At 34.9% G+C, this 19,433-nt stretch overlaps 1 pseudogene; it reads left to right on the plus strand.

The window, feature by feature from the left end:
- The first annotated feature begins 763 nt into the window (after window positions 1–763).
- LOC133879832 (small ribosomal subunit protein eS17x-like) lies at window positions 764–2,114 on the plus strand (annotated as a pseudogene).
- Window positions 2,115–19,433: the final 17,319 nt, after the last annotated feature.

Consider the following 19,433-nt stretch of genomic DNA (forward strand, 5'->3'; position numbering starts at 1 on the left):
TTTTTGTTATATCCTTGTGTGTATTAGTCCTCGATAATGTGTTTTGTATTACACCACACAATTGTAAGGTTCACTTGATTCTGGTTGTTGGTGATGGATCTAAGATCCTTGATTTTTTTTTTTTTTTTTTTTTTTTTTTCTTATCGTTTATAGATGTCACAGGTAAACAAGCAGAGATTTTTATTGTACTTTAAGTTGCTTGGTGTTCGTAAAAATGTTAACTGTGAAAAGAAAGAAGTGAATCGTGTCTAATGAGTTGTTCTGTTTGACTACTGAGAACATGTGGTTGACGAATTGATGATATCAAAGAGTTTGAATTGTAATTGAAGTAAAATAGTTTCAAGGCTCTCATTGATTGTAAATTTATAGTATCTTATATTTTCTGCTCTTTATGGCGGTCGCAAGATAAAAAAAAATTTACCGTGGCAAGCCTTTTGTTGGGTAAAGATCTGTTATTGGGGTTTTAGCATTCCTTGTGGAATGTTTATTGGGCAACCTACTGTCTAAAATTAATTTCATTTCTTATAATTTTTGGATAGTCATTTTGTTTTTATTTCCACTAGAGCATCCATTCGCCAATCATTTTATGAAGTGTGGTTGAACTATTTGTTTGTTATGAACCCTATGAATCAGCATCATGATGGTTCTGTTCTAATTTCTCTTATCTCTGTTTTTCACTAAGTGTTTTGTTTTTTATTTGTTCCTGCCCAAATAGTGAAGAGGTGATTGTATCTTCAATCATTGCCTGTCTACTTGCAGGAACTGCTACTTCTCTGAAATGGGTCGTGTACGTACCAAGACTGTGAAGAAGTCCTCGCGCCAGGTGATTGAGAGGTACTACTCTCGGATGACCTTGGACTTCCACACCAACAAGAAGATCTTGGAGGAGGTTGCCTTCATCCCTTCAAAGCGGCTGCGTAACAACATTGCTGGATTCTCTACCCATCTGATGAAGCGGATTCATGAAGGGTCCAGTGCGGGGCATCTCATTAAAGCTGCAAGAAGAAGAGCGTGAGCATTGTATGGACTTTGTGCGAGATGAGTCTACTACTAAGATTGATGAAATTAAGGTTGATAAGGAAACCATTGACATGCTTGAAGCTTACGAGTTACGAGCCTGTTTCGCAAATGGTTTTTTCAACTTTTTTGTTTTTATTTTTGTTTTTAAGAACTGTTTTCAAGAATAAAAACAGAAAATCATTTTCTATTTTTTTCTTTTTTGTTAAAAAAATGTTTGGCAAACTGTTTTCGAAAACAGTTTTTGAAAATGACAGAAATTTCTTACAAATTGGTTTATAAGAAATTTTTAACAACCCACATATAAAAATAACATATGTCATTTAAGCATGTGAGAAACTCATACATGTTTTTTTATTAATGCTATTAAAAAAGCTTATGAGAAGTACATGCTATTAAAACAACATGTGCTTCTCACATGATAAGAGATACATGTCAATCTTATATATGAGTTTTTGTAGAAATTTTTCTACAAACAGATTTGTAGGAAATTTCTGTTAAAGAATTTGGAAAACTGTTTTCAAAGAACATAGAAAACTATTTGGAATTTCTACATTTTTTTTTTTTTAATTTTTTTTTATGCCTCTTCTCTTTTTGTTACCTTTTTTTTTTTTAAGAAAAAAAAAATGTGGCAATAAAAGTGAAAATTTTGTAACCTTAAATAATTGGAGGGGTAGTTTATTGGAGACTATAGGACAATCATCAAAGTCTAATTATAACCACAATCATACAACAAAGGTCTCCAAGTTTACCATACAATAGTACAAAAAATGAGACCATTACATCAACTGCATGTCAACTATTCTGTTTATTGTTCTTTTCTCTGTTAATTTTCCATTTAATCAGTACAAATAAATAGAAACAATTTACACCCTATTTTGAACTATACACATATCAATTAGTAATATCACTCCCAGTATCGTTCTCTTTCTATAATGGAAGATTACATTACAGCTAGCCATATACTCTCATTTTTTGTTTATTACAGCTCACGCCAACACTGCGTGTCTGTCTTCATTATTTTTTATTTTATTTTATTTGTTGTTGTTGTTGTAATAAGTTGTTTTCATAATTCTTGTTCAGTGGTTCCAAGGTAACAAGGAAAAAAAAAAGTAATTCATTTACCAGTAATTCAAAACTCCGTGTCACACTGCATCTTAATGACACCTACCCGATTTCTTTTCTAACAAACCCAAATCAAATATATTCCATGTTCTTTTATCATTGATTCAAAATATTGATGTCCCTTCTCCGCAAATCCTGCTCTACTGCAAGCTGAAAGAACCCCAATGAAAGTAACTCTTATCAGGTTTCAAACCTTGGGCCAACATTCTTTCAAACAGATCAATCGTCTCATTGGCTTCTCCAAATTGGGCATACCCTGAAACCAATGCAGTCCACGAGACTTTGGCGCCGTTTGGCAACCCCCATCCCCTCAAGTATGGGGGTAAGAGGGAAAGAGGTTGCCAAACGGGACCTTCATCCCTAATTTCCATATCATTGAACATCCGACGGGAATATCCAATGCTTCCACATTTACCGTACAGCGTAACAAGCGCAATGGAAACTGTAATAAAAGAGATCAAGCCAGAAACAACAGCACGGGCATGAAATTGGGCACCCTCTTGTAAGCTTGCAAAGTTTGCACATGACTTTATATATGTATTTATGTATGTATACACACACACAATTCAGAAGAAGCCTTAACACCTAATGCTAATCATGTTGAATTTCATCCAGAATGGTGGGAATTGAAGCTTAAACTAGACCAATGCATGACTTTAGCACAACCAAGTTCAGCTCAAAATTGAATCAAGGTTTAGGTAGCAAACCGCAACTGGAACCTTTTTCCTTTAGCAGACCAGTTGTCCACGTTGGAGGATGCCAGAAGAAGGCAAAAGATTCTGTGTGCATCAACTGTAAGGCAGTTCAAGATTACAGGTAGCAGAGGAGTTTACCTTTATAATAAGAACACAAACGGGCACCGATCAAAAGGTTGGTTAATGTATGTACAATATAACAACCAAGAGATGCCTGCATCTAAGAGTCCAGCTTACTAATGAAAAGGAAAAGGACACCTTATGTTCACAAGGAAGATCAAGAAAGAACATATTGATATGATAGATAGATTTACTGGAAAGGTGGCATTCATGGAGCACATAAAATAGGCCTTTTTAGAGAGAAAAATTGCAGTTTCTTGAGTTTTTATTTTCACATGTTTTCTGTTTCAAAAGAGGGAGCCAAACGTCCCAAATGATGTTGCTCGCAGGAGCAAAGCTATCTTACAACTAAGGAAAATAGACGGGCGAGATACAGTAATGCTATACATTACCTTATTATTATGTTCCGTAGTCTTTCAAACTAAAAAATCAACTTTTATACATCAAATCACATGGGAGATTACACCACGTCACATAAGTTTTAGGAGAACATGTGGTGATATATAGCATTACTCTACTAGAAGAGGACTTAATCACCGACCAAGATTCACTACTAAAAATTCGGGTTTTACTAGCAGCATAAATGACATACTCTTAATCTTTTCGTGGCTGCCGCTAAATTATATAAATTGCAGTCCTTAAATTTAAAGTGTCGGAAATGTGATAAATTCATCGGAGTCTTTGCGAAAACACCTATAAATTTGGGTAAAACAATGGTATTTAGAGGGCGTTTTATAAAGTAACAGAAATTTAGCTATGTTTTTTTTTTTTTTTTTTTTTTTTTTTTTTTTTTTTTTAAAAAAAGTCTACATACTTCCCTCAAACTATGACTCAATATAATGTCTTCTTCAAAATTTCAATTGGGACAAGTTTTTTCCGAACTACGAAAAATAGTCAATGTACTCCTAAGGCCACCAAAAAGACAAAAATGATCACAATTTTTTTTTTTTCAAATACAAAAATCTCCCTATACATTCAAAAAAAATAGAAAAACTACATAGTTTGTTTAAAAAAATTAAAAACTAAAAACTAAAAACTACAAATTAAAAAAAGAAAATAAAAATCAAAAGGTGTCCGAGCCAACCATTGGCCAAACCACCCAAAATGGCCAAGATGTGGCTCGTCCACCGTCTCAATTTCAAGATTTTTAAAAAGTATTTTAGAGGAGGACATGAACAATGTTTTGATAGTTTGAAAGTAGACATCAATTGAATAGTAATTTGAGAAGAGTATGTGAAATTTTCTTAAAAAGAACAACGATATATTATTCCCAAATAATAATGTTGGTTCCATGCCCTAGTAAAACGATATATTTAGAAGATGCCGGGGTTTATAGAATGTAAATATATTTGGAATTATTTTCCTCTTCTCTCTTTTTTTTTTTTTTTTTTTTGATTTTTTTTTTTTAACGTTTACAAAACGTTGATAAATTTCGATTCATAGAATGCCACTATTTTAACGTCGTTTTTAAGTATTCATCAGCAGTTGAATTAAATGTCGACAAATGATTTACCGGCGTTGTAAATTTAATATTTCCCTCTGGTGGGAAACAGCGCAAGAGGATGTGTATCTAATGAGTGAACAAAGAAAGATAAACATAAGAAAGAACAAAGAGCAAGAGGAGTTGACTCGTTTGCTATATTCCCACATGAGGGAAATATGAAAAATTGCACTATTAATCTTTGTGGTTAGTTTAAATTACAAATCACTCATTTTGGTATTAAAATTAATTCAAATTTGACCCTAATCTGATGATAAACAGACTGCAGATACAACTTAGAGAATACTTTAGCCTCAAACAATTCATTAAATAGTTGATCTATGGCTGGAAAAATGATAGTTTGAGATTGTATTAACTTAAAAAAAAATTCGTAGTTGATGTGGATTATGGCTGAGCTTGGCCCTTTCGCTTAAACTAAGAGACACTTTCATTTCAGAAAAGGTAGATGGTGTGTCGTTCCTTGAGTTGAAGTGAAAAAGCATTACTAATTACTAATTTGTAGAGTTAAATACATGTTTTTAAAATGATGGTTTATATACGAAATTGAGGTGTCAAATTTAGTGTTCTAATGCTTCAAAAAAACGAATATGAGGTAGGGGGAAATTTGAATTAAATTGGAGAAATTTGAATTACGAAGTATTTATTTTGGAATTTATTGTATTATTTCTATATTATGTGTTCTTTACGACAATTTCAAATATGTCAAACATATGGTGAGAATCCTAGCTGTATTTTGTTGTTGAGGTGCAAATATGTTGTACCATGTGGGTATTTATTTAAGAATGTAGATTTTACCATGATTTGAGGTAAAATTAATGCCTCTTCTTTTCTGTTATTATTCCCAGCTTTGGGTAATAGTGGCAGAAAATTTCATCTGTCAGGATTATAGCTCCCGCCATAGCCCTCTGCTTCAGTTTATAAAGCAAAAAAATGCATGCATGACTTATCTTTTTTTTATTATTATTTATAAAATGACTCATCTTTATTTTAACTTATTCATGCTCCTTTGTGGGGGAGATGACACAGAATAAATAAAAAGTCAAACATAGATTTTTGAGTCTAAAAAAACATATTTATTTAACTTGATAAAAAATTTCAAAAGAAAGTTTGAAAGTCAAGGGGGGGCATAGCCCCTAGTTTGTATGTAGTTTCATCTTGCATCTGAACTATCAAATTTTATTACTTAATTTTTTATCCATATTGCGCGTGTGGCACTCATGTGTGGGATACCATATGAGTTTTTAAGGAAGTTATAATAAAAATTTAAATATCTCAAACATTTTTCTTGAAAAAAATAGTAAAATTTACAAAAATATAATTGTTCAACACGCGGTTAATCCTTTTGGTAAGATATATAATGCATTTTGCATTGTTACGTTTTTAATTTGGCAGAAGCTAAAATGCTTTCTTTTTAAATAGACGACATCCATGACACAAAAAAATATTGTTGGCGTTTTGGTAATTTGATGGGATACAACAACAACAACAAACAATACTATATTATATATAATTTGATTCCTTTCCTTTCTTTTATTATTATTTTTTTCCTTAATTTGTTAAATGGCATTGTGATTTGTGAGGAGTCCAACACAAGTGGTAGACCAACGGAATCTACAACTGGCAAACCAATGGCTAACGTTAAATAGTTGGTTTCTACTTGCACAATTATTTACTCATTTTTTTTTAGAGTCGACTCGATTAGATAACATGTCATGTCCATGTGGATGGATCCGGCTAATCTGAACTTGTTTTAATTACAACGCACGTGCCTTTTTTAAAAAAAATTATAGGAAAAACTAATATTTAATTATTAAGTTTTCATATAATTTGAATTTAATTTGGTTTTCAATTTTAAGAATATAGTTTTTAGGTTTTGTGCAAACTTTAAATGAGTCACTCTATCACTTTATCGTCAAAATTAACGATTTTCTATTTGCCACATGTATTTTATTTGACATGACGTACAATGTCTATCTCATTGCCAAAGTTTTTTTTTTTTTTTTTTTTAATGATACAAATCTAGAAGATTAAGATGACAGAGAATATGATTTTTGTTTTGGATTTAGGGCCTTCTTTTTTCTTTTTTTAAAGTTTACATATAGATAGTTTGATACTTAATGATCTGACATTAATAATAGGTGTAAATATGAACGCTAACGTGTCAATTAAGACACATGTGGCATATGACAAATTATTGAATTTGACAGATTCTAGACAAAACCTGGATAGAGTGACCTATTTAAAATCTGGACAAAACCTAAAGACCATATTCTTGAAATTAGAAACCCAATAACTAAATTCAAATCAAACAAAAACAGTTGGAAACTGATGTGAATACTCTAACAGAGCCTAAACAAAAAAGGCAAAATAAATAAATAAATAATAATAATAATACAAACAACAGGCAATGATTTCTACTGTGATTCCAAAATAACCAAAAAAGAGTTGGACTTTTCCAATTAACTGCGGCACGGTAAAAAGGGCTTGGTAAAGAAACCCTACCAATAAAAACAACATCCATTGTGAAGAGGTTGTTGCAAGAGAAAAACTGCCGAAAACGAAGGACTGTTGAGGAAGAACGATCACGTTTTCAAACACTTACATGCACATATGATATGACATACTTTAATAAGTTGGTTGGTGTATACATCTTTAATTAGAAGCTGAATACTGATCGATCGTAAAGCCCAAATGGCTCATCCTTTTATTTTGTAACCAATACATTGGACCTCGAAGCCCAAATGGATCATAAAAGCTTTTGGGTTAAATTTTTATTTTTATTATTATTATTTTTTAGTACATTGGTATGCCACGTCATTAAATAGTCTTATAAAAAGTAGTTGGTATTTTTATTCATTTTCTATCAAAAAAATCTAACAGCTAGCCTTCCATATCAAATCCATTAAATGCGCGTGACATTAAATAGTTGGTTTCCACTTGCACAATTATTTACTCATTTTTTTTAGAGTCGACTCGATTAGATAACATGTCCTGTCCATGTGTATGGATCCGGCTAATCTGAACTTGTTTTAACTACAACACATGTGCCTTTTTTACAAATTATAGGAAAAACTAATATTTAATTCTTAAGTTTTTATATAATTTGAATTTAATTTTAGGGTTTTCGTTTTTAAAAATATAGTTCTTAGGTTTTGCCCAAATTTTAAATAGGTCTCTTTATCACTTTACCGTTAGAGTTAACAAAATTCTATTGTCATGTGTGTTTTATTTGACATGACAAGGTCTATCTTATTGCCAAAGTTATTTATTATTATTTTTTTTTAATGTTACAAATCTGGAAGATTAAGATGGAAGAGAATATGATTTTTGTTTTGGATTTAGGGCTTTTTTTTTTTTTTTTTTTTTTTTGTTTACATATGGATAGTTTGACGCTTAATGATATGACATTGATATTATGTATTGATATGAACTCTAACGTGTCAATTGAGACACACGTGACATATGACAAACCATTCATTTTGATAGATTCTAGATAAAACCAGAATAGAGTAACCTATTTAAAATCTGGACAAAACGTAAAGACCATATTCTTAAAATTAGAAATCCTATAACTAAATTCAAATCAAACAAAAACATAAGGGCTAAATCTGATTTTTCCCAAAAACAAAACCCAATGACTAAATTTGGACCCTACATTTTTTTCGTTATTAGGTGAGAAATTAGGTAATTAAGGATTCTATACAAATTCTTTATATTTTTATATCACATCAATTACTTCTTACTACTACTAAAAACCTTCAACACTTTTTTTTTGGTAGGTATATGTAATCCAAAAACAAACTGAAAGGAAAAATAAATTACAAGAGGGAAGGTGGCCAGGTCTTTTCCACTAACAATTTGGATAGAGGTGAAATGAGAAGGATAGGTGGGAATATATACGCCTAGAGTGAGATTTGATTGCCGCCTATTTTGTCACTTAGTGAGCGCATAAGTTTGTACTTTTGTTGAGAGTTTCCCAAAAGAAAAAAAAAACTGGAATTGGGTCGATAACATCTTAGATTAGAAAAAAGATTCCCCAATCTTAAATGATAAGAGGATTCTATGAAGCCATAATAACAATAATTAAGTCTCCTTCAAGAATAAAATGATTATTCTAAAGTGAAACTGTTAGCTAGAGAAATAGCTAATTGAGCTGCTAAAGCTAGCTTTGCCAAAAGCATGAGAACGAGGGCTACAGATTTGCGAAATCATCTTAATAATGTCACCATTTCAATTTCAACAAACAGTAGCTTGAACAGAAAAGTTATTCCTAATAACGGTGTTAAAGTTGATCATCGATCTTGAACCAATTTGGAGGAGCTGGGGTCCATTTTTTCCACAAAAGGCCGAACGTAATTACATATAATTCTTGCCCTTTTTCAAGGGGGTGTCAATTAGCTGGACCATACGTACGTTATTGGTGCCGGATGCATGTGAAGAAAGAAAACACTTTTGCATTATATTGCCAACCAAATTGAATGTCCCTTGCAGGCTTGCAGCCATGTGTAAGAACCTACCTCAACCGTGCTCTATTAATTAGCGGGCCTTAGGGCTACTAGCTAGTTAATTAATTATAAATAGCTGCTTGCTTGATACATGTAAATCAGCTTCGTTGTAAATTACCATGCAAGTATAAGACCATTTCTTGACTATCAGCTCACTTATTTCCGGCTTACCGAAAACATATTTAATGTACTGGATATCAAAACGCAAAAAGTTTTCATATGCGGAGAAAACCCAGAAATTTCTTGAGCTTAATTAGTGTATTATAGCAAGCCAGAAAGCATAAACATATTAAAAGAAAGAAATCTATATTATAGAATAACGTTGCTGGAGACAGTTGCTCCTTAATTTACATTACAGAAACTAGGATACGCTAGCTCATGGGGTACATGATTTTCTAGATGCATATATAGTATGACTTGGCAACTGCATGCTCTTATTTCTAGCATCTGATTTATCATTTTCATATATATATATATATATATATATATATATAAACTCTATCAGTTTGGATGGACTGATGGTGGGGGCTTGTAGGGCGGCTTGTAGGGTGGGGTGGGTGGCTTCTTAGATGGTGACGGAGGAGGGAACACTTTTCCAGGCGGGTGTCTTGGGAAGTGTCCATGAGGTGGTGGCGGCGGCAGCAGCGGCGGCAGATCCGGCTTCTTAGAACGTGGTGGCTTAAGCTTATAAGTTGGTGGACGTCTTACCCACTTAGGAGGTAGATGCTTAACGAATGGACGAGGAATGGAAATAGCAGATGGGTTAACGTTGTGCCCATAGTTGGGAGGCTCAGAGTAAACAGCAAGAGCTGGAGTGGTGAGAACCACCAAACCAAGGAACAAGTAGAGTACTGGCAAGTATGCAGATGACATTTTGGATGGCGCAAAACAAGAAGACTGGATACCTTTTTATACTGGTGGCAGTGGACGTACATGTCAAAAGATTCAGGAAAATGCTAGATGTAAAGATGAATAAATTAAATAAAGAGTTTAGCAATTAATTAATTATATTTATTAAATAAATGAAACAAATAATTATATTATTGATAATAATATTTATGTAAGAAAATAAAATAAGTCTATTTAGTGTGGTAAAATAAAATAAAATTATTCTTATGAACTTGTAAATGGTAGTCATAAAAAGAAAATGTAATAGAATATTTTAGGTCTAAAGAAAATAAATTATAAAATAAAATAGAAAAGAAAAAAAAAAGAAAAAAAAGAAAAAAAAAAAAGAAAGTAAATAATATATATTTATATATTTATACACACTATTTATGTGAGGGGCGACTAGCGCCCCACGTGAAAAAGAAATGAGGGCCCTTCCCCATACTCATTGGCCAAATGGCCATTAAAGAACACCAAAAAAAAAAAAAAAAAAAAAAAGAGAGAAAGGGGGAGAAAAGAGTGGTGAGATTTTCTCTTAGTTTTTAAGGGAAAATTGTGATCCATATGAAATCCAACCGTCCAAACTTAAATTCGATTTTAGAAACGTGATTTTTGAAGCACGATCTATGTGTGAATCGCTAAACTTGTATTTTTTAAGTTTTTGGTTAAATCTTGTAAAATTGAGTTTAGTCTTCATTATTCTTTAGGTTTGGTATTATTAGGTGTGGGAAGTCGGGTGTATGTGTAGCAGCCCTCATAAAAAATGGTTCATTTTGTTCCACATACGCAAGGGGGTGGTCCCCCCAAATTTCTTAAAAAAAAAATTATAAGGCGAGAAAAAAATAAAAATATAAGGTAAAAATTTATCTTATTAACTCCTTTCAAAAAACAGTTCGAGCCATTGGCCTGCGTTTAAAAGAACTTATGATTCCGTTCAGTTGCACAATTTGATTGTAAAGCAAATTAAAAAAAGGTTCACATTTCACATCTCGTCCTGGTTCGATTCATTAATGTGATAGGTACTGTTAGGTCCCATTGCGTCGTAAAGTTGAACAACTGGTGCAAAGTTAGATCCAAAATGGAGCGGTAAGGAGCCGATGGAGGTACGTGGTAAACTCAAAGAACAAATTTTGACATGTATCATGTATCTGGGCCATATTAGGGCATTATGTATATATGGTAAGCAGCCGTTGGAAACTTAATTTACTCCTAAAACAAATTTTGACATGTACGTACGTGGACAATATTTTAAGGCATTATATATGCATGGTAAAGAGAGTATGGTACATTCAAATGGTGCGGCTCATTTGGTATTAATCTACATGCATAAATGTTTTCTTGTTTGGCAACCTCCTCCCCTCTCCTTCTTTTTTTTTCTTTTTTTTTTTTTTAACTTTTTATATCGCATTAATAACTTTTTATTACTATTTAAAATTTCACTTTTTCATATAATTTTTTTTTTTTACTTTATATAACATTAATTACTTTTTACCACCACAAAAAAAAAATTCCTCAAATATGAGGGGAAGGAATTGCCAAACAAATTTGTGACTATATAAACAAATTTGTGGAGAATTTTCGCCATCACACCTTTCACGATACAGACATCTGATTATTGATTTCAAAAATAACTGTTAAACTTGTAAGGTATCCAATAGAAAAAAAGCACATAACCAAGCTCCTTCCTGAATAATGGAAGACACCTTAGGGCCAATTGCACTGCCAGCATCATAAATCATCCTATAGCCATACTTATCAAAGAGACAACCCTCAGGATGCCACACATCATACCACAGAAAAATCTTTCGGCCATCTCCAACTTTGAAGCTAAGAAATTGCTTAGCTATACTTCTAAGTTTCAACAATTTCCTCCAACTCCAAGAGCAATTTTGGGGGATGGATACTTGCCAAAAACTTCTCCCCTTCAACAAATTATTTTCAATCCACGCCACCCATAAAGATCCGGATCTAGCAAAGAGAGTCCAGACATGATGAAGCATGGAAGCTTGGTTCCAAATATCAAGCTTCTTAATACCTAAACCACCTTCCTTCTTGGGAACACACACCTTGTCCCAAGCCACTTTAGCTTTGGCTTTAACATCCTTCCCACACCAAAGAAACCTATTAAGCTTTTGTTCCAGCAGCTTAACAGTTTTTTTAGGAAGGATAAACACCCGAGACCAAAAGACTTGGAAGCTACATAACACAGAAGAGATAAGCTGGAGACGGCCAGCAAAGGAGAGGTTCTTCACAAGCCAAGACTCAATCCGGTTCACAACCTTAGCCACAAGGATGTCACAATCTAATGCAGAAAGCCTCTTGGAGATAAGAGGGACTCCAAGGTACCGGACAGGAAGAGTACCTTCACTCATCCCTAACAAATTTAACAAATCAGCTCTCTCAGTATCAGAAAGGCCAGCACAAAATACAGTGCTCTTGGCTGGATTAGCTTTCAATCCCGAGAGATTCTCAAAACCACACAAAGCTTCCTGAATAACCTGAACCGACTCCATCCTAGCTGCAGAAAAAATCAGCAAATCATCGGCGAAGCAAAGATGGGTCAACTTAAGAGAGTGGCACTTTGGATGAAATCCAAAGAGAGGATTAGCAGAAGCCTCTTCCAATAAAAGGGATAAGATCTCCATCGCCATAACGAACAAATAAGGAGACAAGGGATCCCCCTGCCTTAGACCCTTTTGACCTGGAAAGTAGCCAACCAAAGACCCATTTAGAGCTATAGAATAGCTAGGACTGGAGATGCATTCCCTAACCCACCCAACAAACCTCTTGGGCGCTCCAAAGCAGTGAAGACAGTGGAGTATAAACTCCCAGCTAACAGAGTCATAGGCCTTCATAAGGTCCACTTTTAAAGTGCATCTCGGAGTCCCTTTTTCTCTATGATAATTGCATACCAATTCTTGAGCCAACAAAATATTCTCCGATATGCTCCTTCCAGGAATGAAAGCTCCTTGGTTAGAACCAATAATATCATCCAATCCCGGGAGAAGTCTATTTGCAATAATTTTTGTAATACATTTATAGACTAGATTGCAACAAGAAATCGGCCGATAGTCTCCCATAACAGAGGGGTTTTTCTTCTTAGGAACCAAAGTAATAATGGTAGCATTCACTTCTCTAAGCAGCCTACCATATGAAAAGAATTCCAGAATAGCTTCAGTAACTTCTTCTCCAATAACCGGCCAAGCTCTCTGAAAAAATCCAGCCGAGAACCCATCCGGACCTGGAGCTTTATTCCGGTCCATAGCAAAAATCACCTTACGGATTTCTTCACTAGACACTTCAGCTGCCATGCTAGCAACACAGGCTGCAGAAAAATTCCTCTTCACCAACTGAGAAATCCTATCAGCCTTGTCATTAGTAAAGGAATGAATGGACTCCCCAAGGAGTTTCTGATAGAAACCAATAGCTAGATTCTTAATCTGAACCGGGTCCTCTATTTTGTTACCAGCATCATCTTTCAACACTTTGATTAGATTGGAAGAATTCCTCACTTTTACCGATTTATGGAAAAACAAGTTATTCCCATCTCCAAGATTGAGCCAATTATTTCTGGCCTTCTGTTTCAAAAAATTCTCCTCCGCTAAAGACAATGAAACATAAGCATGAAGGCACTCCTTTTCATGACTAAGACAGTCCAAATTGTCATGAGAAGCAATAAAGATAGCTTGAGCCCGCTCAAGGTCTTGTTTAGCCTTCAAAACCCTATGCCCCAACCCTCCAAAAACCTCCAAATTCTTAGCTTTTAAAATCTTCTTAACCTCCTTTAATTTCGTATAGAGTTTATACATAGAAAAACCCTCAACATGAGTATTCCAGCCCTCACCAACCCAATCCAGGAAGAGGGAGTGATCCGCCCAAAAATTGAAGAATTTAAAAGGCTTAGGACCAAAACTATTATACCTCTCTACCACAATCAAAGCTGGAGAATGATCAGAAACACCGGCCTCCAAAAAGTCTACAGAAGTGCTCCCATAATCTTGCATCCATTTAACATTAGCTAAAACTCGGTCCAGCTTTTTAGAGACAAAAGCCGAGCCAACTTGTTTATTGGACCAAGTATGAAAACAGCCCATAAAAGCTAAATCATCAACTTCTAACTGAGAGATACAATCAGCAAACTCATTGTCATAGCTGGAAAGACCTCCTACTCCCCATTTCTCCTGATAGTCCCTAATGGCATTAAAGTCTCCAGCCAAAATCCAAGGGACATTCCCCAATTTGAACTTCAAAGTTTCTAACCTTTTCCACAGAGTCCTCCTCTCCAGACCTTGGTTAGCCCCATACACAGCAGAAAGGAACCAAGATCTCTTATGAGTAGTAGACATGACCATACAAGTAATCACCTGAGAGTGCACATCAACCAAAGAAAGGGAAATAATACCCGGATCCCAACAAATCCAAATCTTTCCCAACAAATGCATACTATAATTGTGGAAAAAATTCCAGCCAGGCAACATAGACTTCACAACACTATCAGAATTAACCTGTTGAACCCGAGTCTCCACCAAACAAATAATAGAAAGTTTGAGACTATTAACCATCCTCCTTACCTCCTTTTGCTTCAGAGGATTGTTGAGCCCCCTGATATTCCAGGCAAGGATCTTCATTAATTCTTAATGGGAGAGCCTCCTCCCACAGAGGAACATTGACCCTTTTCCCGAGAGGATAAAGCACTCTCAAACACATCCAAGAAGGTAGGTGGAGGCCCTGGTCTAAGATGCATCTCATTCCCATCTTCAACCTCAATCCTACCTATGGGGTCAAAAGAATTAGAAAGATTAACCCCAGCCACCTTATTCTTTTGATTAGAATTGCCTGAAGGCCTCCGGACAGCCTTATCAAAAGGCTTCTGAACCAGATTCTGATTCTGAACAACCTTAGCAGGAACCTTTGGTGGACCTCTAGGTAACCAAATCTTCTTACTTTTCCGGGAACAGGCATATGCCGAATGACCAAAGCCAGCACACAAGGAACATTTGGGAGGAAGCCACGGATATTCCACCCCAATGACAATAGATTCACCATTCAACTCAATGTCTATTTCCTTTGGACACTCAGAATTGACATCTATCTCAACAAGAACACGAGCATAACCCAACCTTTTTTGCTCCTCTGTCACCTTATCTGCATATAAAGGTTTGCCCACTCCACTAGCCACATGACTAAGGCATGTTTGGGTCCAGAACTCCATAGGCAAATGCAGAAGTTTGATCCAGACAGGAATAGTAGCCAGAGTAAGTTTCATAACTTGCATACCGGGCATCCATTTGCGAAGGATCAAAGGTTTGTTGGATATATGCCAAAGCTTAGCATCTAGAACTTCATCTCTGGTAACCTCATCTGGAAACCGAAAGATGAACAAACCATTCTCTAAAGAGAAAACTTCAACATTACCATATTGTTTCCACATAATGTCAATAGATTTCTTCACCAAGAAAAAAGGTAAAGGTTTATCAAGGAATTGACCTATCAAGCTCGATTTCCATTTAGAGACCCCCTCCTCAACTGCTTCAGGAGGAGGAGAAACAACTATTTTGTCCCCAACCTTCTGAGGAGCAAAATATTTCAGGTTTCCCAAAGGGCTATTTGATTTGAATAATCCTTTCCAATCAGAGCCTTTTGTACAAGGGAGAACCATTGGAGTCTCTACCTTAACAGTAGGATGACAATCATCCTCTGTCAACCCCATATTCAAACATTCGCCTTCAATCTCTTGATGATCATGAACAGAAACATCAACGTCATGATTAGCAATAATCTCCTCTACTACATCCTCAACGGAAACACTCTCAACAATGATCTCCGCTTCAGCAAAAGCAATAGAATGAGAAGAAACATCCTTCTCATCTACCACAAAATGGCTATCTGAATCATCAGAAAAAACCACACTTTGTGCTCCAGAAACCGTAACAGGAGAAATCGGCAACTTTCCTTTACCAATCATTCCAATCAACGATCCCTTCCCCCTACCCCGACCTCTACCAGGCTTTTTAGCCATAATCAACCAAGCAAACCCAATCGAACACGAAACAACAAACTACCAAGCAAGACTACCAATCTAAAATTCAGGAATTAGAAAGGAAAGAAGAGACCTGTGCGAGAGAAACCTCCGACTTTCAGCAATGTCTCCGGCATCAACGCGCCCTCACGCGCCGATCACAATGCAAAGAATATCCCACGCTATTCCATCCGGAAACCTCCAAGACGGGTCTCTTTTTTTCCTTTTAATATTCTTTCAATATCTATTATTTGATATTTGATATTTGTGTTTGTGTTTTCGAAGAATTTAACATGTTGAAGGTGCCGAAAACAATTCTGGAGGCAGAAATTTTGTCATATTGGTATGTCACGGATCTAAATTAGCTTCAACAATGAGAATGAGAATTAACTAAAGGAGTGTTTAACGAGGGAAAAAAAAAAGTTTATACTTGTTTTAGATGATGTGTGGAATGAGTATTATGTCCATTAGGAAACACTATTATAAACCCTTCAAATCTAAGGGTGCAAGGAAGTGAGGTCATTGTAACAACATGTAGTGATCGGGTATATTAGTTGCTAGAACAATGTCTTATTGTCTAATGGAGTTGCCAAAAGAAGACTGCTGGTCACTATTTGCAAAACATGCATGGAATATTGCTCCCTTCCTTATATATTTTTTATTTTTTGTTTTAATATCCATTTTCCAAGTAGTTTGCCTAAGCAAGTTTAAATTTCATTGGGTAATTGCAACAGAAATTAACCATTAGTTGATTAAAAAGTTGATGAATAGTGATTTCATAGAGGGCAGAAAGAAAATGTAGATCATAAGATGTCCTTAGGAATTGATGCATGGGATAAGAACTTAAAACTATCCCCCCCCCCCCAAATGTGTTTTTTTTTTCAGTATTTGATTCTTTTGCCTATGAAATTCAGTGCCCTAATAGGTTTTTGTACAACCATCTCTTCTATGCAGATGTTCTGAGTGCTCTCAAATGGTATATGTCATGTTATGATTGTTATGACTTGACTTTCACAAGTCATGGTGGGGCTAGTCTTTTATGATTTGTTTTTGCCTCTTTCTCACAAATTTGGTCTCACCCGTAGCTTTACTTCATGGTGAAGTTCTCTTTGACCGACTTAACCACTCTAGATTAAAGATACAACATTCGGTGCTTTTGGAAGAGTGGCAGTAACTTCATGCTAGAGAAACAGAGAGAGAGGCAGCAACTAAAAGGAAGAAAAGAGCAACTTTAGTTGAAGAGAACAACAAAGTGTGCATCTCACTTTGTAGATTCTCACTATTTGTGTTGGCCACACGATGGCTTAGAGAATTCAAAGTATTTTCTCTTTTGTATAATTTTCGTTTTGAGTGAGTAAGATTTGAGCTTTTGAATTTGAATGATTTTTTCTGTATTACTCTTTGTACTCCATCTAGATGTAGGCTTATTAAGTCAAACTACTTAAATCTTCATGTCTTGTATTATTTTTTATTCAGTTATTTTCTACTTAATTGGGCATCCCTAACTTATTATTGTCACAACAGTATAAATGTCCATTTTTTAATCATTTCTGCTCTTATGATCAACTAGTTGGATCATGTTTTCTTTTTTGTCAGGTTTATGTGCACAACTTCGTAATAAAGGCAGTTCGGTCATTTAATTGGCAAAAAACAGATTCCTCTTATCAGATTATTACAACTTAATTTTCATACAAAATAAGGTAATAATCTATATATAATTGATGAAATATATAATTGATGAAATAACTAAGAGGATACTGCTCACCTTATTGATGTGACACAGCTAATCAACCATTTGATCAACTATTTTCTCAAATACATATATATTCAAAGGGTTGATTGGCAACACACATCAACAAAATATGGGAAAAGAGAAACATATAGCATTAATTTCTCCTCAATCTAGAGATACAGTGTTATCCCTTGAAGGGAAAAAGACACCCACCTAACTTCTTGTTACGTACTTTGGATTTGCCCCAAAAGTAACTTTGGGGCTTATCTATTCTAGCAGTTGTAGGCCGGAGAAGAAAACAAAACCAAAACTTTATTATTAGTTTGGCCATTTGTCCACACCTGGTCGGTCGAGAGAGAGAGTATACAATGCATCAGTGAGTGTTTGATTATTTGATAGAGTACTCCCGCTGTATGTGGAGTGGTTTTCTATTAGCAATTAAGTTTCAATTTTCGTGTTTTTAGTCTCTTTTTCAACCTTGCTATTGGGGATGCTGCCCATGGCTTAAAACAATTACAATAAGAACCCATTTGATTTGAGCAGAGTCTTGAGCCAGCATTGGAGGGTGGTGTCTGATGTGCTTTCATTGTTGGTGATCACAAGCGGGCAGTGGCATAGTGGATATCTGCACATAAAATGGCTGATGCTTCTAGTTATTTCTCACATTGGCGGTGCCTCTTATGGTAAAGCATGCGAGATCGATACTTTAAGATGATCCCTTCACCTTACCTAAAGTTGGTTCAAATATCCACCTTGAAGGGCTTACCATAACCCCACTTTTAGCAATGGTTGTTTATCCGCCCCACCTACTTGATCTACCATGCACGTTCAACAAATTCACTCAGGAAATCAAGTGGTACCGAGTTGTTAATCATATTTACTCTTAAAATTAGCTTTTTAACATTTTTTTTTTTTTGTAGGAAATGAAATTGCTTTTGGGGTATCAAGTAGGACTGAAAATGCGAATGCGGTTTTTAATTAGCAATATTCACATCCGCATAACGCTGTTATCACTTTTAGGTATCCGTATCCACGTTCACACAGTTATTAAATGCGGTTATTATCCGGTATTCGCATATGAGGTATTAAGCGTTTTGAATTACTATATAAATCTATACGCAAGATTAACCAATGCGGTTATTATTATATGCAAGCTTAAAGAAATTAATATTTCACTTATTACACAATTTACAATTATTAGCTATAAATGATCATTATCTCATAGAGTAATTGAGATTTAGATTATTTAAATAAATGAAAATAAATAAATAAATATAATGAAGTATGACTTTGAAATGATAGTGAAAAAAGTCTTAAACTTACCAAATTCAAAATAACGTTATTTTAATGAATTTAATTAAATATATTATAATAAAAAAAATGCGGATGTGGTTAGATTGGCTTTCCACGACATTAAGGTTCTTTAATAAAAAAATTGGTATTTCTCCCACTGAATTGAAACGATGACATTATTGATTATTTGTATTAGGGCTGGCAATTTTGACACAACCCGACATAAACACGACACGAAATTAACGGGTTTGGGTTTACCATAAACAGGTTTGAGTCATAAACAGGTCGACCCGTTTAGCTCAGCCTGATAGGTCATGTCACGGGTCATCCGCAGGTGATCCGCCAGACACGATTATGCTTTAAAGGAAATGTGATTATTAGAATATTAGCAGACTATTAGGTAGAGACTGTAGAGTCAGTCAATTTATTATCATCTCGGCCACCGTAGAGTAGTGATAATCATCTCGGCCAAAATCTGATATAAATGCTATATGAATAAGGTTATCACAAGGACAAGGCTATTCAATTACAAGAAAAT

This window comes from Alnus glutinosa, chromosome 10 (assembly GCF_958979055.1).
Source record: "Alnus glutinosa chromosome 10, dhAlnGlut1.1, whole genome shotgun sequence".
Taxonomy (NCBI): domain Eukaryota; kingdom Viridiplantae; phylum Streptophyta; class Magnoliopsida; order Fagales; family Betulaceae; genus Alnus; species Alnus glutinosa.